Below are 25,329 nucleotides of genomic sequence, written 5' to 3' on the forward strand. Positions count from 1 at the left end.
TTTGCCTGAGTACCAGGTAGGTTTGAATTAACATATCTCCCACATTTCAGGTGAGCTTAAATTAGCATCTCGACTACATTCCCTCTAGATGCAACTTTGAAATAGCATTTACCCTTACATCCTTTCTGAACATTCACAGCCTATAGGGTTGATATCACTTAATTGGATTTCTAAAGACTAGGCACACTTGGATACAGAATTAGATAATTTTGAATTTATGCAGAGGCTATGTTATATTTCCCACTTGAGGCCAAGTCCCCTTAAGTTTCGGCATCACCACCATCAGAGTCTCCCTGGACTGACTGGTATGCATGTAGAGTTTGCATTGCTAAATTACCTTCACAATTGGCATTGTTGCATGGTTACCAAGGGCAAGGCTGCAGCTTCTCACTGTCCCACACCCACAAGTCAGGACACACAGCTTAGGTGATCTACGAAGAGATGAACAGCCTCCCACCCATAGCCCACATCAAGCAGGGAAAGCAAAACTGTGACCAGGAAGCCCTACAATGCCCTGGGATTCTTCCTGGAAGCTCTTTTTGGATGAGGTCCTGTGAGAAGGGGGTTTCCAAATGGGGCATGACAGTCTCGCTGAGCTGAGGCAAGGGCCAAGTGGGATGGGAGCTTCAGGAGACTGAGAGCAGTAGAAGTTGGGGCCAGAGGATACAGAGGAGGAACTTTGCAGAGGCAGAGCTCCAGAAATCTGCATAGGGTTCCCTGTGCATGCACAGAATGGTAGACCTCAGACCCAGCAAAGAATGTTCTAGAAATTCTCATTGTATTGTGGTAGCAGAGAGAAGTCAGGTGTAGGTGGTATCCATGGCCAGGACGCGAGAATTCTGAGAAGGAAGATGATTTGTTTTGACTGGCCAGACTCGGCGGACTCTTGTCCTGATAAAAACGGAGACCTGAATAGAATTTTTGGGTCCCTTTTATGAAGACTCTAAGAGTGGGGAGCCAAACGGTGCTTGTATGTAACAGGACTCTTTCTTAGTTTATTTAAGTGTCTTATCTGAGTATTAGATTATTTCCTCCAGGTCAGCTTAACAAATATCCCCTACATTCCAGGGGGTCTTGACACATTTGGCTTGCATCCTCCTTGAGTATCCAAAGCCTATGGAGTTTATACTTCTCAACTGGCTTTCTAGACACATTTGGATATAAAATAAGTATGAATTTATGCACAGACTATGTAGTATGTCTTGCTGAGCTGGCAGACAGCAGAGTCCCTAGAAGGGGGAATGGGGATCATGGGAAGAGGCTGAAGCCAAATATAAATCTTGATAGAGATGAGGCAAGTCCAAAGAATAGGAAAAAAAGGTTTTTGGAGTTGGAATATTGCTAGTAAAATCCAGTCCCAGCCCCCTTTGCACACAAAGGAAATCCGGGGAACGAGAGAAATGGCTAGGACTTCCTGGGGATTTGGAACCCCTACAAAGTCCCTATTAAAAAACCTCTACTGTTTTTCAATGCACTAAATAGCTGCAAACCCTGAAATAAAAAATAAAATTGTGCCTATTACAGGACAGACAGACCCTGAGGGCAGGAGAGTGGGGGGGAGGTGGCTATAAGAGAGAAATACGCAAAGGGCTTTCATTCACTCATCAAGTGTTACTGAGGACCTGCTGTGTGACAGCCTGTGCTGGTTGTGGAGGTGGACACTGAGGAGTGCACAGGGCACACCATTGGTCCCCTGCTTACGTGGGTGGCGTCAACGTCTTGAAGTGTGATCAGAGCCAGTACTGAGGTTCTTAGCTTCTTCTTGAGAAAGAATTCTAGGACAAGCCACAAGTTAATTAGGCAAACAAACAATTTATTGGGGTGAAGCAAGAGAAGGAAAGCGCACCTGCAGGGATGCAAAGAAGGGGGGAAATGCAAAGTTCTGCCCTGGGGTCCCCTGATATATGGGGGTTCAGGACTCGAGGGGTTGCCCTGATTGGCATACTTGAGACACAGCAGGGGATCTCTACTGGGAGATCCGATTCCTTTAGCAGGTTAGGGGCTGGGTTAGGGGATGCTGGTGGGAGGTGATTGGCTTCTGGCTACTGTCCCCGAACTCTGCAGGGTGTGCTGACCACTGGTGATCAGCCTCTGGTCACTGTCCATGAGGCGTGAGGTAACCTGAAAGTGGGTGGGGTGGGGGTGCTGCCCCCCTCGCCCTGTCCATCTTTTCCACCATGTAATGAGGTTGCCTCCAGATCACAGAGACGCTGGGTGTGTGCTGTAAGCTGCAGGGTGTGTGCTTGTTAGCTGCCCCTTCCTAATTTGCCCCTGTGCTCAGCACATTCATGCTAGCCAGCAGGCCAGTGCCTCAGTTTCTCTTGCCAGGCTTATTAGGCTTTTCTGCCCCTTCCTCCTTAGGTCCCTATTCTATCCTGCCTCCAAAGGGTTAAACAACAGTTCAAGGCAGGACACCCAGGAGGCCAAGTGGAAGCCCCAGAGAGCAAGCAGAGGCCAGAGGCTTGCAGGCAGCATGGAGGAGGCCCAGAGCTGGCTGCCGGGAGGGACCCCTCGGCTCTGCTCTGCACTCAGGCCATATCATGGCACACGGATTTCTTGCAGACCCACTGGTAGGTGGCATCACAGTACATGTCAATGCACATCTGCTGAGTATGGACAGTCCTCCGTGTGCCCATTCCCATTGTCCAGTTGTCCAGCTGGTCTCTGCTCAAAAACCTGGAAACAGAGGGACGTTATTCAACTAGATACAGGCAGTGGCCCTTGTCCCTGCTGGGGCACATGGAGCTAAAGTGACACAGCTCCCCAGTCCCCTTGCAGCCCCAGAACAGGGACAGAGCTGCCATGCCCTGCAGGCCTGAGTCTGCTGAGGACATCCTGAGTCACTGATGATCCAAGGATGGGGAGGGTGTCTGTGAAGCAGCAAGTTGGGGAAAGGAGAGGGTAGGGACCTTTCAACTTCCATCCCAGAACTCGCACTCAGATCCCTTTCAGATAGGGCGCCTTGCAACAAGGCCTGAGCAGGTGTAGGAAGGGGGGTGTTAAAGGAGAGAACAGGAGGACCCTCTGCAGCCCCAGGCCCTGTCCTGTCCTGACGTCCTCTGGAGGGGCCCAGGCAAGGCTCCGTGCCTCTGTGACATACACATCACTAACACTTACTGGGCAAGGACACACACACAACTCCAGCCAGGCCTGAGGTGTGTGTCCAGCGGATGGACTCACCTTTGGCTCAAGGCAGCATTGAAAGGCGTTCCATCCACCCAGCGCCAGGAGCCCTCCTGCCCCTGTCAGTGAGGCCAATCCCGTGGTGAGGGGCACTCGTGAACTTGGTCAGAAACATCTGTAGAGAGGAGGCAGTTGGTTGTCTGACTCTAGGTGTGAGGAGAAGCTTCTCCAAGATGTATGGAGAGGAGTCTGGGCCATCCCCAACTGGTTGCAGGGCCATGAGGCCCACGTCCCTGCAGAGCTGGATACCCCCTGCTCCTTCCCTGGTGTGTCCAGGGTCTAAGCAGCAGCCAGGGACCTTCGGGGAGGCCCAGCTTCCCATCACGTGACTGTCCCTACCTAGTCCCAGCCCTGGATATGAGGTGTGCTGTCCTGGGACAACATCTGGCTAGGGCTTCAGGATGCTTCACAAAGCAGCACGGCCTTTTTCACACCCACAGAACAGTCACAGGAGAGCCCTGTGGGGTGGGTGGTCATGTCAACTGAAATGACCAGAGCTAGTGAGGTCTTTTGTTAATAACCTTGACACGTCCTGAGGCCAACCCCCACCAGATGGCCACCCTGGGCCTTGATGGCCTTGGTGCTCCTCAAGTCGAATGTGAGTGCTTGGCCTTCCCAGGAAGCCTAGGTCTCCTGCTCACGTGCCCTCCACGGCCATGGGATTGATGGACAATAAAATTGAGATTGATCTGCACCCTGTGGACCAGGGGCATGTGGGGGGGGGCACCGGTGCCACTTGGATGCTGTGCAGTGGCCTCCTCTGCTCTCAGTGCAGAAATTCCCAGGCAAGCATGAGCAGATAACAGCAGAAAACAGTGCTGGAACGCGGGACTCGGCAGTTTTGCACAGGAAGCTCAGGGACATATTGTTTTCTCTAGTCTTCTCAAAGTTGGGACAAAAGTGAACAAACGACATGAGCTGGGTGCTTCAGAAAGTGCAAAAGCTACTAGCAAACTCTATTCTCCTCTATTAGGAGAATCAACAGAACTTTCTGAAGTTGTTGCAGAAAATCCAGAACTTGTTAACAAATCTTGGTACCCAGGTTGTTGGTGATCAAGAAGTCACTGAGTAAACCTTCAGAACTTGTTCAACGATGGACTGAAGTAGCATTTGAGAAATATGTAAAATCTACTTAGTAATGAAAAGAAACTAATCTGAAGCAACTTAATCCAGAATAGTTATTTTCAATTGTGGTAGATAGAGATTTAAAATGGCAACTTTTTGCAATATCAATGGAAAAGCTACATGTTGCAGGTATACTATTGAAATAAACTTTGAAATAATTGCACATAAACATAATACAGGGTATTTTTTTCACAGCACCCTGTGACTTAGGCTACAATCTAGTTATTATATTCAGAATTCACAAAATGACCTGAAAATAAAAACTACTTCTAAAAATTATGGAATTCAAGGGTAACATTGTTATCATAAGCTTTATATGATATTGTAACTATTGCTTATTATCCTACTAATAAAACATTCAACTTTTTCATTTAAAAAAGTCAAGATTGTAGAAGTGGCTGTGGCTCAATAGGTTGAGCTTCCATCTACCATATGGGAGGCCCTGGGTTCGTGTCCTGGGGCCTCTTTGTGAAGGCAGGCTTGCCCATACCTCACAGAGAGCTGCTGGCCTGCAAGCCCTAAGGAGAGCCGCCTCAGCAAGGTGACACAGCAAAAAGGGAGGCAAGTAGAAACACAGAAAAGCACACAGCAAATAGACACAGAGAGCAGACCACAAGCAAGCCTCAAGGGGGGTGGGCAGGATAAACTTTAAAATAAATGAATACAGAGACCCAGAAGTACACACAGCAAATGGACACAGAGAGCACACAGCAAGCAAGCCTCATGGGGGGAGTGGGATAAATTTTAAAATGAATGATTACAGAGACACAGAAGAATGCACAGCAAATGGACACAGAGAACAGATGGCAAGCAAGCCTCAAGGGGGCGGGGATAAAAAAAATTCAAGCCTGATGACTGGAGACGAAGCCCAAAGGGACCTGAGGGGCTGAGGGAAAGCATGCTCCCTCACGCTCTCAGGGTGCCGCCCCGCCACCCACCTCTGCCTGCCCTGCTGCTGGCATCTGTCCACCTCTGGGAATCTCCCCCACTTATTGAGGACAGTGGGGTTTGTTGTCCAGGTTTCCGCCTCCAGTGCAAGATGCTCAGAGGAATTCAATATTGTTCCCTACCTGACAGGAGACATGAAGGTTATGGGCTGTGCCCTCCCCTAGAGGAGGAAGGTCAAAGCACCAAAGTCCCTTGTCACACACCAACCCTGTCAGAACCACCCCAAGCCCCAAGCTCTGACCTGCCCTTCCTCAAAGGACACTGATGCCAGGTGAGCTCCTTGGGACACACAGAACTGCTCAGCCTCCTCCAAGACTTCTTGACATCAGAAAAGTAATGCAAGCTCCCCCTGAAGAACTTCCAGCCTTGCAGGAGCAGCCAGACAAGATGAGCTGGAGCAGAGGTGGGAGGAGAGGGAACCAGGGGCTGATGGCGGATGTCCCAGAGCTGGCCTTCCTGAGCCCGCCAGTGGCTGGCCACTGAGGCCCGTGTCCTTGAGGTTTGGTTCCCCAAGGGCAGGTGCTGCTGAGACCATTCCTCGGTCCCACTACCCAATTCACCAGGGAGGGGCAGCTCAAGACGCCTGGCTCAGTACTCCTGGGACACTCAGCTCTGCTACTCAGAAAAACTCTCTGCTGAGACATGTGTTTTGTGATCATATCACTTTATTTCCCATCTCACTGCTGCCACCGTACAGTCCTCTCCATCTCAATTCCCACCATCTGTCTAGGAAGTTGTCCATCCAGACAGAGACTCCTTTACTTCCTTGACTTGTTCTCCATCCACTCTGGCTGCCCACACCCAGGACTATCCCAGAAAATGAAGAGCTGTACAATACAAAGAGTGAACCCTACTCTAAACTATGGACTCTAGTTAATCATATGATTATAATAATATTGGTTCATCGATTGTAACAAATATACCCACTAAGGGAGAATGTTAATCATGGCCAAAGCTCTGAACTTTCTGCAGGATTTTCCTGTAAACCTACAACTGCTCTAAAATTTAAAATTTTTAATCAGAAAATCACTTTTAAAACTTCAAAAAAAAACTGAGGAAGATTTTCCAGGTGATCAGGTCCAAGTAAAGCCTTCCAGACAGGGGAAGTGGCAGGTACAAAGGCAGGCAGGCATCAAACCACATGGCTGGAGCTGACATGTGCAAACCTGGGCTATGGCCCCCATGCAAGGGGTGGGAGAGGAGCCTGGAGAGGCTTCCGGCACTAGATCTTATGCACATAACAAGGAATTTGGTTTTTTCCCTGTGAGCAATGGGAGGCCCTGAAGGGTTTTACCCAATGGCTCAGGTTTACACTGTAAATATTTGAAAGTGATGCAAAGTGAAGGCACAACAGGAAAAAAAGACCATCCTGTTTGGGCCAGAAACATCCATCAGAACCCAAATGCAAAGATCTCAGGAAGAGACAGACAGCGTGGACCAGGCGTTCTCAAAGTGTGTTCCCTGGACGAGCACCATCCCGCCTCCTGGGAACGTGGCAGAAATGCCCCTTCTCAGGCCCAGCGCAGAACTGCTTTTTCTGAAATTGTTTCTGAACAGTCTGTATTTAACAAGGCCGCGTGTGATTCTTATGCTCTGAGGCCTCAGAACCAGTCATCCAAACCCAACCCAATTAGGGCCCACCAGCAGCCTCTTTTTATAAACAGTGTCACTGCAGCAGCCACACCCATTCATTTACACGTTCTCTTTGGCTGCTTCAGCAGTGCAAGAGGACAGCACTGAGGAGCCATTACAGAGACTGTGGCCCACAGGTCTCAATTTTACTATTTGGCCCTTTAAGGAAAAGTTAAAGTAATTATACTGCACCCTGAATGCCCATGTTTTAAAACTTCGTGGTGCTCAGGCTAAATCCCAGACCAAAATCCATAAGATCTCTGTACATGAGTCCCAGCCATGTGCTTGGGTGACTCCAATGCACAGCCAGGAAGGAGCACCTCTCAGTCCATACTAAAGCAGGAGGGCAGCAGTGGGGCTCAAGGAGAGGCAGGAAGGAGGAAAGACTTCCAGGCACTGGTCCGCATGGCCAGTGATTCCTTAGACTCGACTGGAAACATGGGCAAAGAGCAGGGGCTCGGCACTGCCTGCCAAGTCCTCATTTGTCAGTACTCATCTCTCCAGCAGCTTCTCCCAACCATCCCTTCTCTCCCCCAGCTCCCTACAGGCATCCTCCTCCTTAGCAAGTGACCTCCTATGCCACCCAGAAACAGATGTGGTTAACACTAGCTCTCGCAGTCTCATGTTCCCACATTTGCACATGGACACCAACTTCCACACCTGCTCCCCTCCCAGCCTCAGAGATTCAAGTACCATCCCAACCTCCTTCAAGGCCAGTCATGCAACGTGCATTTGACTCTCCTCCCTATCTTCAGCCTCCACCTCTTTCCTGTTCCCCTTCCTTGAACCTCAGGTGAAGCCTATCTGAATCTAGAAACTCACTCTCAAGTTCACCAAAATATTAGCAAGTGGTTCTGATGGAAAGCAGGCAAATTTTCATGGCAATACTGATGCTTCTTTTCTCATCTTGCAATTTTTTAATATTTGCCACACTGTCTATAATTAACAGATAGATGTTGTAATGGAGGAATAGCTGATTTGATTTTTACTCCTTCCCCCTTCTCACCTTCCCTCTCAGCTATGTTCCTTGACAGACTCATACACCTGATTGATTCACGCCCAACAACCATGATCTGCTTCCACCGAAATTTCATTCCAATGACTTATTAATTGCCTAGCCTCGGTGGATGCTTTTCAGTTATTTTACATGGCCTCTCTGGCATGTGCCAGAACTGACCACTCCCATGTGGAAATTCTCTCCTCTTTTAGCTTTCCCACATGCACATCTCCCAATTCCCTTGTCCTCAGTTGGTTCACACACACGTCTTTCCCTTCTTCACACCTGAAGCTTGATTCCTGACCCCACCCTCAGCCCTCTTCTGTGTTTTGTCTCATGGAAACCACCCACTCCGACTGCTGCAACCAGAATCAACATACCCGGGGCACCCAAGCCTATGCCTGCAGCCCTGGCCTCTCTCCTCAACTCCAGACAGCCTGCAGGTGACATCCACTTGGATGTCCCCCAAAGCACCACAGCCAGCATGTCCAAATCTTGCTGCTCCTCTTCCACCTTTATTCCTCAGTTGGGGACCCCTCCGTTAAGTCACCCAAGTCAGAACCTCAGGGTTCTCCTTAAAAACCTTCAGTGGCTCCTCATTTTCTGGAGGATGAAAGCCAAACTCACTCAGAGGCCTTCCAATCTAGCCCATGTATCTCCAGCCCTGGCCACCCCTCTAGCCCAGGGTTTTTCAAATTGCAATCACCAACCCATTAGCGGGTCATAAATTTGGTTTATCAGTTTTGACAAGCTTTGCTCTTTTTTTAAAGATAGAATATAAAATGTCAGAGTGAGTTCATGCAGGAAAGGTTTTGCTTTTTGAAACTTGCATAGACAGATTACATAGATGATTAGATAGAAAGATAATAGATTTCCTTCCCCCCTTCCACAAAAGATTCCTTCTCCCCTTTCTTTTTGCCTACCCCTTCTCAGTTCCCAATACTTGCTTCTAACTTAACACCTCTTTCACCAATCTATATGACTTTGCTTACAGGTCTGTCTCAATCTTGCATCTTGTAACCTTCTCAAGAGCAGGCATCATGTCTTATTCATCTTTAACCCCTGACACGTGTTAGATGTTCATGAAAGTGTCAGACACATGCTTGAATGCTGGCTACAAGGTTAAGTGCGTTACCTGTGTTGATTCATTTGATCCTCCCTGTGAAGCAAATCCTATTGCCCCCATTTTGCTGGTGAAGCTCAGAGAAGGTAAGCAACTTGTTCAGGTTCACACCATTTGTGATAGCTGGAAGTCACAAACAGGTTGTCTGGCCCTACAAGTACACTCTGCCATTACCACATGCCTTCATCACAAAAATCTGGTTTGCAAAAGGAGATATTTTGTGGAGAGATTATAAGCCACCTGAGAGCAGGGACATAGTTCCTCATGTCTTCTGTGCTACCGCCTGGCACAAAAGAGCCATGTTTATTCGATTTGTCCTCTCTCTACCACCCTTGCTCTCTCCCAGAGGGGACACATGCTTGAGGCTAAATGGGCAGAAACATCCCAGCAACTCTGCCCTCCCCAGGGTGGACCCTCCCTACCACTTACTTTGGTTCCTTTGTAGCTGCTCCTGTGAAGCACAGGCTGCACGGGGGTCTCCAGACTGCTCTGCTGCTCCTGGATTTTCACACTTAGTGAGTTGCTATTGCTCACATTAACTTGTAGCCTCTGGATCTCAGCCTGTGCCTTCTGAAGTCTGTTTTCGCACATGTGGGTCTGGGAATTTAAGGCAGCACCTTTCATTCCTTGTGTTAGGGTCTCTAACTCCCCTGGCATTTTCCAATACTGCTCTTATTCCTGGGAGCTCAAATTTTGTCTGCTCCATCCCGCCCTTTGCCTTTTGGGTCTGGGCAATGGCAGTTTCCAAATCTTTTTTAACAACTGAATCACTTCACCAGCCCTGTCCAACCGACTTCTTAATAACTGGATCTCAAAAGTGCTGTTGTCTACACTGCCTTTTATAAAGTTCTGGGTCTGGGAATTGAAAGCACTTGCATTTCCCAGACCTCCCCAGAGCCTCTGGATCTCAGCATTGGGCCCTTCCAAACTGCTGCTTAACACCTGGTGCTGGGTCCTTAAAACACTGACCTTCTCCAGGTTGCCTTTCAAAAGGTGGGTCTGAACACTGGCATTCTGTAAACTCATATTTGCAAAGTGTAAACCTGCCTTTAACACCTGAATTTCAGCCTTGGCATTTTCTAGGCCTCGGCTTCACATGTGGGGTACAACCCTGGTGTTTTCTGAACTGCTTTGTAAGAAATCTTGGGTCTGGGAATTCAATGGGTTTGCATTCTCCAGAGCTCTCTTTAGGCCCTGGATCTCAGCATCAGCCCCCTCCAAGGAATTACTTAACATCTGGGTCTGGATATGGCAGGTGCCAGCATCTTCTAGAACTCCTTTGACCATCCGGATGTCAGCACTGGTGTTTTCCATGTGACTGCTGAGCGTCTGGATCTGAGAAAAGACATTGTCCACCTTGTACTTCAGCATCTGCATCTCCACAGCCCAGATGCTAGAATGCTCTTTAAACAGCTGGAGAGCTTCTTTATCTTGGCCAGTGGGCCAAAATGGTGGGAATCTTCAGGGGAGGAAATGCAGAGATCAGGCAAAGAGGCCCATTTCATGGGGAAGCATAGAGATCAACCAGCGTGTTCTAAAGATTTCCATGGGGAGATGCCTACACCATGGCCCTGAGAGCACCCCCAGTGGCCTGTCGCCTCCCTGACCCTGGACCAAGCAATAGCCAAAGATCTAATTAGCCATCACACATGAACTAACAGATCCAAAGCATTGCAATTGTTGCTTACTGTAAACTAGTTACCCCCACGCACACCAAAAGTCATGCTGGTGAGACTTGGATGCTTTTGCTGTTGTAACTGAACTTGAAAATGACTCATTATATAACTTAGAGCTGTTGAAGTTTAATTCCACAGAAATTTCGCCAATAGAAGAGTCGTAGAGAAAAGAAGATGTGAATAAGGCCCATGTTTAGTCCTGAGCTATATTTGTAAAACTACCATTGAGCCTCTTGACCTATCATTGTTACTCCTGAAAACCATGTAAACCACAAACAAATTTTCTGATTACAAATTCAGGGGGGGAAATACAATATGAACAAAATGGGTGCTCCTAGCAGAAGGCCCCTGTTCAATCCGCAGTGCTATGATGGAGGTGTGCCACACCTTCAGGTCACACGGGGCCTCTGAGCTGAAATCGCCTCTGAAAGGGTTGGGCACCCCTACAGAAAACGGAGGACAAGAGTCCCTTCAGAGCAATTTGGGGATATGAGAGCCCTGAGTGAGAGATCTTGGCCACCAGGGCCATTTAAGGAAACTGCAGCCCTTTCCTCTGCAGGGTCTTTCCCAGCAAGCCCACCTGCCACGGCCCCTGGTCTTGCCATCACCCGTGGCTCTCCTCATGAGCAAGGACTCAATTTCACACATCCATGGTCACCGCCTGGTTGCATCCACCCTCAGGACCCCTGCCCTATTCCTCAAGCCCTGGCTAGGGGAAGTGGGAGACCACCTGGCCTTTGGAGGCGTGAGAAGAACAGAAAGGAAGTCCAGGTTGATCTTCAACAAAGAAGCAAAGGCAATTCAGTGGAGAAAGCATAATCCTTTCAACAGATGGCCCTGGAACAACTGAATAGTAATATCCAACAAATAAAAATAAACTTCAGGGAAGCGGCCTTGGCCCAACAGATAGGGTGACCACCTACCACACAGGAGGTCCGTGGTTCAAACCCTGGGCCCCCTTGACCCATGTGGAGCTGGCACATGCGCAGTGCTCATGCGCGCAAGGAGTGCCGTGCCATGCAGAGGAGCACCAAGCTCAAGGAGTGTGCCCTGTAAGGAGAGCCACTCAGCATGAAAGAAAGTGCAGCCTGCCCTGGAGTGGCACTGCAACAAGGAGAGCTGACACAAGAAGATGACACAAGAAAAAGAATGACAGATTCTCGGTACCGCTGATAAGGATAGAAGTGGTCTCAGAAGAACATGCAGTGAATGGACACAGAGAACAGACAACTGGGGGGGGAGGAATAAATAAATGGAATAAATAAATCTTTTTTAAAAAAAGTAAACTTCACACCTCACACCTTTATACAAACAATAACTCAAAATGAATCATTGACCTAAACTTTAAAATTTCTGGAAGAAAATGGGAGAATATCTTCATGAATTTGGGCAAGGCGAGCAGACTGAGAGAAGTTATTTGCAAATCACACATTTGATAAAGGACTTGTATCTAGAATACATAAAGAATTCTCAATATTCAACAAGACGACAAACCCATTTTTTAACTAGACAGAGCAGATTTGAAATCAAAAACTGGAAACAACCCAAATCCCATCAACAGCTAAGTGGGTAAGTCGTGGCGTAGCCATAAAATGGAACCCAGCTCAGCAATAAAAAGGAATGAACTACTGTGCACGCCATGGCAAGGGTGGAACTCAGGATAATTATGCTGAGTGGAAGAAGCCAGAGGAGAAAAAAGGAGTATGTCCAGTTGATCCCTTATATGTCTATTAGGAGAAAATGCAAACTAATCCACAGAGACAGAAAGTAGAGCCGCAGTTGCTTGGGGAGAATGGAAAATGGAGTAGAGGGATTACAAAGGGTTAAAAACTTTGGTGGGGGGAGGGCAGGTGGTGAATGTGTTCAGCATCTTGACTGTGGAGATGGTTTCATGGGTGTACACATATCAAAACAGGTTGTGCACTATATGTGCACTTTGTGATGCACATTACACTCAATAAACCTACATTGAAAAAAAATGGATTATGCCCTCCTCTAAAGAGGCCAGACCCACTGAGGGGCCTGGGGATGGCAGGGGAGAGGCTTGTCCTGGGTTCTGGGCCTCCCGACACCGGCTCCCTTCCCGCCCTCCCTCCCTTCCACCGTGGCTACTCACTGTCTGGTTCCACAGGTGGCAGCCAGGTGGTGTCTCCCAGGTGGGACTGAAACTCCTGGAATAAGGAATCTGCCCGAGGTTGTTGAACTGAAAGACCCCAATCCTGGGTCAACACCACCTCTCAGCCTGGGGCCTGGGGACAGGGTGCACACACCCTAGTGGTTGGATTCCAGAAGGGGGGAGTTGGCTCCAAGCCCCTCTCAGGGTCTTCCCTCATGAGCTTTGATTCTGGAGAGGAGGCTCCCCCCTTGGATGGTGGCCTCTGTCTGGTCCCAGGAGGCATCTGGCCCAGACCTGGGGCTGGAGGTGGAGTGACCCTCTGGGTGCATTCGGGGTCCCTAGAGGGCTTTGTGCAGGACGAGGAGGAAGAGCCATTGGGGTTCAGATGTGCGAGGGGCTCACCCACAAGGAGAGCCACGAGGGGGGAGAGCACGGCCACCACCGCCAACACCGCCAACACCAGCGTGGCCTCAACTCGACTCCTCATCTTGGGGCCACAGAAACCACCGCCGCGGGGCCCGTCCCTGTGGGAGAAGCCAGTGTCCAGGATGAGCATGTGCTCCGTGCTCCTGCCCCCTCAGTCTCCTTGTCTGTCCTGTGGGTGAGAACAACGGCCATGCTTCTCACACAGGGATTCTGGAGAAGAAAAAGGAGCACCTGAGATGAGAGGGGCACCTGGGGCATTGTGGCATCACACAGCCAGGTAGTCCAGCTGGGAGCACAGCACCCAGAAATGGAGGAGGATGGTGGGGGCGGGGGGACCCACAGAAGAGGAGTTCTGCAAGCCTGTCGGAAGGAAGGATGGAGGAAACGAACAAACAGGAGCAAAGCTGCTTCACGGGTCCTGCCCACAGCAAGCTCACACCCTGTGGGGCTGCCACCACCCCACACCCCGGCACAGGGTCCCTGGATCCTGAGAAAGAGCCTCTGCCTCAGAGTGTCAGCCCTAGAGCCTCCCTGCTGGAGGTCACAATGCCCCCTGGGTTGTGAGATGGGCCGGGCCTGCAGCTCTAGCTTCAGAATAAAGTGTGTTCAGGGAAACCTGCTAAGGGTGGAGAGTGAGCGAGTCCCAGGACCCTGAGGTGAGCAGCTGTGATTTAAAACCAGGTCCATCAAGTTTACAGTTCACCCCCTTCCTCTTTCCAGGGTGTCATCCCCAAGGGAATGGGTCTGGGGATTGAGTATGTGTTCCAGGGTCCTCGGCCTGACCCTGTTTATTCTTCAGGCCAGAAGAGCAACAAGCCGAGCTCTGGCCTGCCAGGGAGGGGCTCAGAGAAATGGCAGAAAGCTGGGGACACCCCAAACCATGGAACGGGCTTGTGAAGCTCATGTCTACAGCCCTTTTATCTGGCTGGCGAATCTAAGCAGGCATATTCTGAAGAGCAGTAGTTCCTTCCACTGGCAGAGACTTTCAGGGCAAAAGGAGCAGCAGAACTCAGCATTGTGGGTGAACCAGGGGGTACGTCTACATCGTCCCTTGACCGTCCCCCACCCACTGGAGAGGGCACCCACTGCCCTGTGGTAGAGAAGCACTAGGAAGTCTTTGTCAAAAACTCCAAGTCAACTACACGCAGATGGAAAAACCCCTCCCCCATTCACTACCTTATAAAGCCTGTAGGGTATTTAATCTCTCAGCCTCAGGTTGTTTATCTGCAAAGTGGAGAAAACCAACCTTGTAGCTTTTTCTGGTGAACAATGTAACGGACAGGTAAAAACACCTCACCAAGCATCCAACACTTAAAAGTCATCAGTAAATGGTACTGATGACTAAAATGGAGACACCCTTGTCTACTCAGGCACTGTGCCACCAACCCTTCAAACTTTTCTAGCTGAGCTAATGTTTTACTGGCCAAAGAATCTGTAGTTGATGACACTTGAAATGTATCATGAGGTGCCTCATTTTTTTTGTCAGAGGCCAGAGGCCCTGGGCTACCAGCACCTCATTTCTCTGGAGTGTGACACCTCACCACCCTCTTGTCCAGCTCTAAAGTCCTGGAACTCTGATGACCTTGTCCCTGGAGGACACAGGCCCTAGAGGAACTGGCTCTCTGTGGACACCACCTAGGATTTGCTTTGAAACCAAATTGTGGAGGAAAAGGTGGAAGGGGGCAGCCTTTGCGACCAGAGCACTGGAGCAGCCCACAGGACCGGGAAACTGAGGCTCAACGCACGTGCACTAATGAGCTCTTTAAAAGCACCTGTAGGTGGAGACGTTTTTGCAGCTGTCGGGAGCCTCAGCTGTCCCCTTCTGGGACCCGGTTCCCGCCAAAGCGCAGGCGATGAGGAGCCCACACGTGGGGTGCACAAAAAGCAGGCGGCTATGGTAAGGGCACCAAAGCCACCGTCACTCCCCCGTCAACCAGGCGCACGAGGGGGACCTCAGGAGGTCCGAAGCCGCGGGGAGCGAGGCCGCCCGGGTAGGCTGAGAGGGCAGGGCCAGCCCGCCCGCGGGAAGGGGTCGGAGGCGGCGGAGCAGCGACCGCCCTGGACGCCCGCGCTCCTTGGCCTTGGCCCCGCGCCGCCGCTCCAGCGCCAACTGCACGTCCTGGGTCGCCGAGTAGTCGCCGAGGGCAGACGCCTGAGCCGGCAGATGGCAGCCAGCTGGGCAGCGGCCCGAACTGCTCCCGCAGCACGTCCTGCAGCACCTCGGCCTCCGGGGCGTCCAGGAAGGCGGCGGCGCCGGGCTGGGCCCTGACGGCTCAGGCGCAGCGTCCAGGGCTGAGCGCGAGGCCGGGCCCGCCCCCCACAGCCCCTGCCCTGCTGGGCAGAGGAGAGGCCGCGCTCAGGGAAAATTGGGCCGCCAGAGTTAAAGGCAGGAATCGGTTTTTAACTAGCTACACCAGTGATTACCATGAGCCTTGACGAACAGCACTGGTTCGTGAAATTGACTGCACCTGCCATCCCCGGGCGGGGGGCGGGGGCGGGAAGGAAGCAAGTCCATAATAGACGATTCCAGCCCTATTCCTACATGTGTATTCAAAAAGACATCTGTACATATGCATAAATTCACATGCACGTACACGTATGCATAGACACAAATTGACTGCACATGCAACTTTTAAAAAATCCATTTTCACATAAATGTTGTAGAAAAGGTGAAAGAATAATAGCAAAGAGCTCCTGCCTCCATTTCTCTCTACTATTTAATCACATTTGCTATTACCCTTTTCTATGAATTGTCCCATTTTCATTATTCTTTTCCTGGACTATTTTAGTTGCAGAAAAGATGTTCCAACAGGGAGGGAGGAAGGAAGAGGAAGAAGAAATCCTCATTGTGTCTGGGCTATGCTGATTCCAGAAATTCCTGGGCCCATACTGATACGAATTGGAGAAGGGAAAGTGCTCTCTCACAATAGATGCCACCAATTTGGCCACCATCAGGGAGTCAACAGTGCACACCAAGGAGTTGCTCCTCCCGAAATAGTTCTCAATGACAAAAGGAAAACTAGTCAATTTAGGGTGAAAACACCTGGCAGGCACCCCTTTGACCAGGTGATCAAGGTTAGCATCAGCAGTGGGGGCACAGGTAACATCATGCAACTCCTGATGAGATGCACGGAGAAAAGCCGAGCTCCGTTTCTATGGGATCCCTGCCAAGAAGGCCTGACCTAAGTCTCAACATGAGGAAACATTGGGCAGATTCAGCCTACAGAAGGCTTGTGTGCTTACACGTATACACATATATCTACATCTATCTGTGCGAATATCTTATACATGTGATTATTTTGAAAGCCATGAATGCACATTAATATTTCCAGTTCCAATCCAAGACCTCAGATTTCTCTCTAGTCTTTCCCCTTTCCTCAATGTTAATTCCCTTCTCCAACAGAGGGAATCCTGACCCCCATTATCCTCAATATATTGATTTATTTGCCCAGCCTCTGTGCATAGCCAATTTCCTAAGCACACCAGCCACTCACTTGGCTCCCTGCCATCTGCTTGGCCCCACCTCCTCCCCAGCTCCCAGCCATGCCACTCTCTAAGGAAAGGGCAAAGGAAAAAGAAGAGGACACACCAAATTGTAAACCATGGTTCCCGAGCAGTGAGTCTGGGAGTGAGATATGATCTGTGCATCCCATCTTTTAGATTGTTTGCATTTTTCACAGTAAACATCAGCCACTTTTCTTGAAAAAAAGGATTTTTTTAAGAAAAACTAGTTTTTAAACCTCAGTAAATTTGATGTTATCTTCTGGTAGGCAGATAGAAGGCCGCAAGAACCATTTGTGTAGGAATGAAGCTTAAAATGGAGATAGTTCACCTATTCACTTAGTTTTCCTTAAGAACAGCATAAATATCATTTTTCTATTTTATTGCCAAACTCTTGAGTGGGCAAGAAGTGTACATCAGGAGTCCAGTGTGAGAACCCCAGACTTTACTCCTTCTTTTCTGTTTTTAAGATTTATGTATTTATTTCTCCCATCCTCCATTGTGTTTGCACTCACTGTCTGCTTTCTGTGTCCATTGGGTGTGTGTTCTTCTCTGTCTGCTTGTCTTCCCGTTAGTCGGCACCAGAAACCAATCCTGGGACCGTCCAGAATGGGAGAGGGTTGCGCAATCTCTTGTACCACCTCAGCTCCTGTCCTGCTGCATCTTTTATTATCTCTCTTCTGTGTCACTTTTTCTTGCATCATCTTGCTTGCATCAACTCTCCTTGTGGGCCTGCTCTCCTACATGGGCCGGCACTCTGCTCGTGCCAGCTCACCACATGAACCCGCTTGCATTCAGCACGAGACCCCAGGAATGGATCCCTGGACCTCCTATATGGTAGACGGGCGCCCAATTGCGTGAGCCACATCCTTCCCTTTATTCCTTCTTCCTCCTGCACCAACCTCAGCTCTAACTTTTGGCCTCTTGTGTGTTAGCCATCTGTTCTGAAGGAAAGCAATCATAAACCCATGTGAGCTAACATGTTAAACCTGAGAGTGACTGGTGTTGATACCTTGACACCACATAGCATTTAGCTGACACAAATATTCATCTGTGTAAATCTCATTGGTTCCTCATAACCCTGTGTTAAAGGCAGAAGAAGTATAGTTACTCCTAATATATTCATTCACTCAAATATATTCCTTGATGACTCATATGACAGACATTGTGTTAGCACCTGGGACAGAAAGGACTATTAACTTAGTCCTGAAGATTTGACATCTGAGAGAGCCCACTCTCTAACTGATAATAACCTTCTGATATTATGCAAGCTTCTAGTGACGTGAACAAGGAAAGAAGGGACTGATATTCTTTGTGATTAAAAAGAGGTATCATTCAAAATCGACAGTGGGTAAGAACTCAGACACAGGAGTCTGACACTAGCCATGTGACCTTGGGCAAGTCACATCCTCTCACTGAGCCTCAACTTCCTCTTCTGAAAAATATAACCTACTCCACAGAAATTTCTGGGACAATGAACGAGAAAGCACAAATATATGGTGCTTGCAGTGAAACATGTGGAAACAAGAACCTGCTTATTCAGGCAAAATCTTTCACTTTTTTTTGCCATAAATACCTGCCCCCATAATATGTATTTGTTGAGTAAATGAATGAAAGAGTGATTAGGTGGATGAGTGAATTAGACATACCTATAGAATACTGGTGGATAAGTATCCTCTTCGAGACTGACGATATCACTTGGTTGAGGTACACAGCTCCTATTCCAGTTGCACTCATCTCACACTGATCTACTGGCCTACCAAGGCTTTTCTCCTTTCCAGACTGCCTGACGTACCTGAGCACCTCTGCACCTCAGAATACATTGCTTACACTAGGTTTGCTCCTGCCTCCAGCCCTTCCTTTTGGATCCACATTTATGCCATCCTCAAGTACTGCCATTTTATTCTCTGAGTCCTAACTTCCTTGCTGTCCAGTTAAATGCCAGCTTGCTAGAGTCAATCGTTGGGAAAAGGATGGGACCACACAGCTATGTCAGTGTATGGTGCTGTTGCAGAGAAGGAAGGGCTGCCTAGTTGGCTGATGTTACAGGTGCCAGGTCTCTGAGCAAAGGGGACAAGGGTGGGAAGCTGTGGTCTAAACTTTTACCTATTTCTGATTGGACAGAGTTGCTCTGTTTCAAAAAGCAGGGTGTCCACTTGTTCCACATCATGCTTCTCAGGCCTGCTCCTGGGGTATGGTAGGTAGGGGTAGAACTTCTCCAGCAATGGAGTCACTCCTGCGTGAGTTTCCACTGCTGCTGCAAGCTTTGTCTTTTCCTCTCTCTTCCTAGCTACCTGAGAGGTAAATAAGAAGACCTCGAAGCAGGTGCCATTTTAAACAGAGTGCCCCTAGTAGGCACTTTCCATGAGACATTTTTTTTTCCACTTAAAGCTAAAAAAGGGAGAGTTATGCAGGCAGCAAGAAGTAACACCCGGCCTCTCCAGGGGTGAGATGCACTGGGACTTGGCACATGGTAGGCACTAAAAAATGTTGTCATTGCTATTATTTCTCCTGCCAGATGGGCCTGTGGACATCTAAAGGAAGGTCAGGCCTGCTCCCCTTACTCAGGAACAAATAACTGGCACTCCTCACACCTCCCCACTCTCTACCCAGAAGGAGGACTCGTGCTCTGGGTAGAGGTTTCCATCAGGTGAGAGAAGCAGAAGCTTTGAACAATTGGGGAACTGAACACCTGGATTTGGAGAAATTGGATTTTGGTGATTTAGTTTTGTATTTCTGTTTCCCTTAGGCTTTCAATAACTGTGGCCTCTAATCAGTCAGAGTGGACATCATCCCAAATCCCTCAAGACTGAGAACTGGAGAAACATATGTGCCTCAACCAATTGGGCTCCCTTCTACCATATAGGAGGTCCTGGGTTCAATGCCCAGGGCCTCCTGGTGAAGGAAAGCTGGCCCTGTGGAGTGCCGGCCCACGTGGGATTGTGGCCCCACGCAGGAGTGCCAGCTGACATGCAGAGCTGATGCAGCAAGATGATGCAACAAGAGACAAAGAGACAGAAAATAAGATGAAGCAGAATAGTGACATGAGGTGGCACAAGAGAGTAAACAGCTCTCTCCCACTCTGGAAGGTCCCAAAGCCACCTAATGAGAACACAAGCAGATGCAGAAAACTCACAGCAAATGGACACACAGAGTAGACAATGGGGGGTGGGGAACAGGTGGGGGCTGAGGGGAGAAATAAAAATAAATCTTTTTAAAAAATCAAGTAAAAAAAATGACTGAGTAATGAACAAAAAGGGCTGATGGGGGAACCACTGACTAAACTGGATGTACTGTTATTGCAGCTATCTTGTGTAAACTGAGTAATTTTTCACAGTTACATAAAAATAAATTTTTAAAGTTATAGGCTATTTTATTTGTACATAAGGGACAATGGACTCTATCCCGAATCCCAGGAATGGGGTGACCATGTCGAGCAGAGGGAGATTATCCCAGGGTTTTGTTTTCTTTCAGGCAGAGCCTCCTTAACAGGCTCCACCTCCTTCATCAAACTGGAGCCCCTACCCCGGCTGTCCCCACCTCACCAGCACTTTGGGAAGGGGTTGAGACGACCATGAGGTGATTGGGGACCATTTCCAAAACTGGTGCTGTCCCGCTAGAGGGTCTCCTGCCACCCAACAGCAAAGTCTTCAGCCACTCATCCCAGCTGAGAGTCGATGCAGGATCAGAACCTAGTCTGGCTATTCCAAGCAGATTCAAAGAGCTTTCCAAGGGCTTTCTGTGCTCACTGATGGGGAGAGTGGAGTGCCGGCTCCTGCAAGACCTGGCCCTCTGATCAGCCCCACAACACCAGCCAAATGACCTGCCCTGGAGCACCTGTCTGTGATGCTGTTACTGGAGCTCTGAGCTCAAGGACATACCACAAACGCTGCGCTCCGTGTTCAGGAAGCTTCTGCCACTACAGCTGCCACCTGACACCCACAAAGCTAGTGAGTGGATACGGCGAACTTCACATCTCCACCACCTTGCTGGTCCACAGAAAATAGACAAAAAGGCAGAAAGATGAGTCCTGCCTGCATTCCACCACCTCCTCAGTCTCACACAACTGCTTCTACTTAAATCATCTTGACTAGTGTCCGGAATCCTGGACACAGGGGATTCTGGGAAATGAAGCTGGGCCTTCCTGCCTCTGCAGTGGAGAAACACACCCTGGGGCTAAGGGGCCCGAGCCTCATCCTTCTCCTCTTGGAGACTCAGCAGAATTGCCCTCTCTCCTGCGCATGCTTCAGCGGATCCACCTCAGGTGTCTTTCCTCCATCTGTTGCCCTGGGACCCAGCTGAGATGACCAACCCCCTCAGGGACCACCCCTCCCACTGATCAGATTTGGCTCAGACACAGATTTGGTTCTCTCTTCTTATCAGGGAAGGCATGAAAGAGTTTCCACAAAGCAGACTTAGTAAGAGAAGGCAAAGAGTGATGTAAAGAAAGGATCAAGGGGAGCAGCTGTGGCTCAAGCAGTAGAGCTCCTGTTTACCATAGGGAGGACTGGGCTTTGATCCCAGGACCTCCTGGTTAAAAAAAGAAAGGCTTCCCAGACCTGCCAACAGGCACAGGCCCCTGTGCAGCAAAGTGACACACCAAAACATGATGAGGGAACAAGATTTATATAAATTAAAAAAAAAACTTTGTCCAGAATACCTATGTCTAGAACTCAGGTCTGCCACCTCCATTGCAGTTCTTTTACCATGAGGTATGAGCGGACTCCCCCCAAAGCTGCCCCCCAGTCACACATTCCTGGTCCACCCAGCCCTGCAGGTGGTCCTGCTTACCAGGCTCCATATTTCACTTTGCTTGGGGCCCCTCCTGCCCTGCCCCCATGGGAGGAGCCAGGGTTATTCTCTTGGTGACACTAGTAGAGTCAACAGAGGTCAAACATGCCTCTAGGCAAAGACCAGAGAAGAACAGCAGACAAGCAGGCGCTCCCATAGGCCATCATCCCAGGAAACCGAGAAAAGCTCTGTTCCCCACAGAGACCCTCAGGTCAAGACCTTCCTGTTGCTGGAGCAGCCAGTAGGCCTCGAGCCCTGCCAGGATGCAGAAAGCTACCTGGCCAATTCCTGGCACCTGCATGGCCTAGCAGAAGAGCAGACGTTTAAGCAGGGTCTGGGGGCTACATGCAGAGGGTGGACGCCTTCGTGGTCAGAGGGGAAAGAGTGTTTACAGCACCGGGGTTCATATGCACTTTGAGCAAGTCATCCAAATTCTTGGCCTCAGCTTCCCATCTGTAAAATGGGGTTGAAATGTTTAGAGAAGTTGGGTGTATGTGGTTGAGAAGTTGGGTTTATGCAATATCGAAGGCCAGGACACAAGGACTCTGAGAAGGAGGTTGATCTATTTCGATTGGCCAGACTCAGCAGACTCCTGTCCTAATAAAAACTGAGCCCCAAATCAAAGTTTTTGGTCCCTTTTATACAGAGGAAATAAGAGTAGGGAGACAAATGGTGCTTGTATAAAAGACTTCTTGTTAGTTTCTTCAAGTGTTTTATCTGAGTATTAGATAGATTATTTCTTCCAGATAAGCTTGATTTAACACATATTCCCCACATTCCAAGCCAGCTTGGATTGAGCATATCCTCCACATTTCATATGGGTGCAACCTTGAATCCACTTTCAGTCTTACATCCTTTCTGAGCATTCAAAGACTGTAGGGCCTTTATTACTTATTTGGATTTCTAGAGACTAGGTACACTTGGAAACAATTTTGAATTGATGCACAGGCTATATTATATTCCTCCCTCTGAGGCCAAGCTTAAGTTATTAAGTTTCAGCATCACTATTGTCTGAGTCCCTCTGGACTGACTGGTATGTATATAGAGCCATGAGATGGGCAGCTGTTTGCCTTGTTACTATACCATTTATTAGGGTGCACATTCTGTTTACGATGAAAGGGAGGAGGCAAGGAAGGATGGTGCATGCTCCTATGACGAAGGCAATTATTCCCAGTAGAAGCTTGAAATTTTTTACTATTGACTGCCAGCTTCCAAAGGGATTATTTAAATTCCAACCATTCCAGGTTTGCACTGGGACATGAGCAATTTTTCCTATTTTGCTTGTAATTTCATCAATAACCTTTTCAGTGCTATCTAATTCAAGGCAGCGGTTAGAGAGATTGAATTTTTCACAAAGTCCCCTTTCAGCTGCCAAGAGATAGTCTAGGGCAAGACGGTTTTGATAGAGAGCATTTCTGAATTTAGTTTGCTGTTGGGCTAGTAAGTTTAGTGCATGGGCAGTTTCATTAGTTATTATCTCTGCCACAGTTTGTAGGTGGATGATTCGGTTTAGCATATAGATAGGGTTTCGATAACCCCACATGCCATTCTCTGCCCAAATATAGGATTATATGCTCAGGGGGCCGTTCTTCACTTCCTGAGGTAATGACAGCCCTTTTTTTCTCTTATGTTTTTATATACTGGCTGTTTTGGCTCTTTCCCTTCTGTTAAGGGAATGAGGGTGAAGGAGGGTTTTATTGTACTGAGCATACAAGTACCACACCAGTTTCACAGAAGTTCGACCCAGCAACCGTCCCACAAATCCAGTACAAACCATTTGGGGCAGTAAAGGGGCCCTTTGTGGTGGAGTTCCACACTGTGATAAATTTGGGGAAAGTACGATTTATGAGAACAAGGTCAGATTCATTCCATGTTCCGCAAGGCTCGTTTGTATTTGTGGTATAATTTTGGAAGTTTCCCCCTGTACATGTTAGGTTTCCAACAGCTATAGAGGAGCTTAGGCAGGCCCTTGAAGCACAATATTTTCCTATGACAGAAGTTTGCAAGGGCCACATACTATCTCGGGGGACAGCCGGGAGGCCAGTTGCATTATATGGTTGGCGGTAATTGTATTCCCTGGTTTCCCAGGGCCATTGGTCTCCCATATTAGTACCTCCACATACCTAGCATGAGGAGACATTTAAGGCTGCCCCTACCACTTCAGCCAGGCTTATACAGAGATTTCTTGCTGCTTGTGGGATGGAACAGGGCCTTTCGATTTCTTCATAGAAGGAGTGGAACACAGAATGGGCTTGACTTGTGAGTGGGTATTCCCGATACCCAACCCAAATGTAGGCTCCTGGGTCTATTCCTTTATCATCAATACAGAGGCCCATTTGGACTCCCTGAGTCTGCCAGGATTCAGGTTTAAGGATGGTGAGGTTTAAGGGGTTACATGGACCATGTGGACAGTTAGCTGGGGCCATACCCCTTGGTGAGGATGGCTGTTTGTTTAGCTGTGTCTGTGTTGCAGGTGGCCCAGGTGACACAGGACCAGGAGGGGCAGTAGTATGCACCTATGTATTTCCACCAAAAGCCCCCCTCCTTGGGCTTCCCTTTACATTTCCACATATACTTATTGTTATGAGTACAGGTCTGCTCCCAGCTGAGCCCTCCACAATCTGTGTTCCATGGTATCCCGGAGTCTATAACTTGACATGCATCAAATAGGAGGGACACTCGTTGCTTCTGGCTAGTGACGGAGGTAGAGGAAAGTAGCTGCCCATGTTGATCAAGCACTCTTATTTCCCATTTATGGGAGACTGTTGGGGTCTAGAGTCATAGCAGGTTATTTGGCCAGATGCGTTACAGACACTACAGGAGATTCCCTGAAACTGACACGTGGTTACCTGGCCCTTGCAGGTGTAATGGCTATGACATATTAATGTGGTATTGACATGGGTCCCTGTATGCACCTTTTGAACACAAGGCTCACACTCTGTGGTGTCGACCTGGAACCAGGGGAGGTTCAGGGCTAGAAGCAGGAAAAATAGCCAAAGGCGCATTGTAATGGATTAAACCGGATTCCTATTCTTCGTGTGTGTAGACCAGTCAGCTTCCAGGGTGTGATTGGAGCAGGACTGGGTGTTCCATCCTCAGTCTTCAGCAGTGGGTGAACCAGTCAGCTTCTGGGGTGTGACTGGAGCAGGGCTTGGTGTTCTGTTTTTTTTCACAAGATGAGTTTGGTTGAGCTGTGGGTATCTGGAATACAGGTCCAGGACTCTGGGGCAGCTCGCTTGACTCGGCTATGCTGTATCCACGGGGTGATTTCAGCTACTTTAACTGCAGTGGGGGTGGATAAAATGACAAGATGGGGCCCTCGCCATCGAGGGGCTAGTGGAGCTGACTTGCAGTCCTTGACCCAAACTGCGTCTCCTGGCTCATACGGGTGTACAGCACTGCTTAAGCTAATGGGGCCCTTTTTTGGACCCAGTGATGCAGGCTCTGTAGGGTTTTTCCTAAGCTGGTCATCTGCTGAGCTATTGATAAGTTTCCTCTTTCTCTAAGATCCCCTTCTATATTTCTGATTAAGGGAGGGGCCTCCCAAAGAGGATTTCATAAGGGGTTAGGCTTAGTTTTCAGCTTGGGCTATCTCTAACTTGTAGGAGAGCACTTGGAAGTACTTGCACCCATGTTAGCTCAGTTTCTTGGCAAATCTTGGCAATATAAGTCTTTCTGGTATGGTTCATTCACTCTACTTTTCCTGAGCTCTGAGGATGGTAAGCCGTGTGCAGTTTCCATTAGATGCTCAGTGCCTTTGCAATCTTTTATGTGATTTCCGAGATGAAGGCACGTCTCCTGTCAGAGCCAA

The 25,329-nt window shown here is 48.8% G+C and overlaps 1 pseudogene; it reads right to left on the bottom strand.

Moving 5' to 3' along the window:
• Positions 1 to 2,528: 2,528 nt before the first annotated feature.
• Positions 2,529 to 21,819, bottom strand: LOC131273766 (C-type lectin domain family 4 member F-like; annotated as a pseudogene).
• Between the last annotated feature and the right edge of the window lie 3,510 nt (positions 21,820 to 25,329).

The sequence above is a fragment of the Dasypus novemcinctus genome, chromosome 17, assembly GCF_030445035.2.
Source record: "Dasypus novemcinctus isolate mDasNov1 chromosome 17, mDasNov1.1.hap2, whole genome shotgun sequence".
Taxonomy (NCBI): Eukaryota; Metazoa; Chordata; class Mammalia; order Cingulata; family Dasypodidae; genus Dasypus; species Dasypus novemcinctus.